A 1,232-nucleotide genomic window follows, 5' to 3' on the forward strand; every position below is an offset into this window, starting at 1 on the left:
TTCACACTCTTATGATTATTTATAGACACCCCCTCCTGTCCACACTCTGAGGGGAGTTTGGTTTGCTCAGCAGTGGCCTCCTTCCAGATGTGTTTATATTTCCTCCAGGCCCAGGGGAATGCATCCTTCTGCCCCTCCATTACATGGAGCAGAGAGGATGCCTGGCATTGGGACTTAATGAAGATGTGGAAGGAGAGACAAGGGGCAGCATGCCTGAATTCCTCAGCTAGATTCATGTATCTCCCGGCGATCACTGATTGAGTAGCCACTTTGCTGCTAAAGAAGGCAATTCAACACGGTGGTTAAATAAACATGATTTGCAAGCAGATAGACCTGGATTTAAGTCCCAGCTCTGCCCTTTACAAACTGTGTGGCTTTGGTTAAGTAACTTACAGTTTCTGCCTCCATTTCCTCATCTATAAAATGGGATAATAACATCTCCACTCAGGGTCATTGTGAGGTTTGAGTGCAAAGGGCTGAGCAGTGCCTGACACAGCAGGTGATAAGTATGTGGTGCCTGTTCTTTTAAAACGTTTAAAAATATGGAATGCTTCACGAATTTGCATGTCATCTTTGCACAGGGGTCATGCTAATCCTGTCTGTATTGTTCCAGTTTTAGTCTATGTGCTGCTAAGTGAGCACTGGTGCCTATTCTTATAAGACACTACCGTGTGTGTGTGTGTGTGTGTGTGTGTGTGTGTGTGTATGTTTGTGATTTGAAAGAAACAAGCCTGAAGAAACAGAGGCAGTGTGGGCAGTACAGGCAGGGAATTTGTGGTTCAAAAGTAACTATTAAAACCTAGAGAAGGAGAGATTGCCACAGACAAGGCAGGTCAGAGGGGAATTCTTTGCAGAAGAGGTGACTGAGCTATCTGAGTATCTGAGGTATGTTATTGGACATGCCTGCAGGGTACCCACCACCTAACTGTGGGTTGGCAGAATGCCTTAGACCAGCTTTTAAGAAAGGCTGTTTTAGCCTGGGAAGGAGGCCTGGGCTGCCAGTGTCCTGTGTTAAGGCTTGGCAGCCTCTCCAGACGGAGAGTTTTGTTGGCATGCCACACTTTGAGTGGAGCATTTGTTTCACAGGTAATCCAGTCCCAGCAAAAGTGAGGCTGCCTAAAATTACAAAAAAAAAAAAAAAAAGAAAAGAAAAAAGAAAAAGAGATACATTTTGGCATTTTAGGATTACAGGGCTTTGCTTAACTTCTGTGATTTTATTTTGAATCTTTTTT

The 1,232-nt window shown here is 44.2% G+C and overlaps 1 non-coding gene across 1 annotated transcript; it reads right to left on the reverse strand.

Moving 5' to 3' along the window:
• Window positions 1–536: 536 nt before the first annotated feature.
• LOC115839634 (U6 spliceosomal RNA) lies at window positions 537–642 on the reverse strand. Its single transcript, XR_004034128.1, has one exon. It is a non-coding gene; the product is annotated as a U6 spliceosomal RNA (small nuclear RNA).
• Window positions 643–1,232: the final 590 nt, after the last annotated feature.

The sequence above is a fragment of the Globicephala melas genome, chromosome 8 (assembly GCF_963455315.2).
Source record: "Globicephala melas chromosome 8, mGloMel1.2, whole genome shotgun sequence".
In the NCBI taxonomy this organism is placed as follows: domain Eukaryota; kingdom Metazoa; phylum Chordata; class Mammalia; order Artiodactyla; family Delphinidae; genus Globicephala; species Globicephala melas.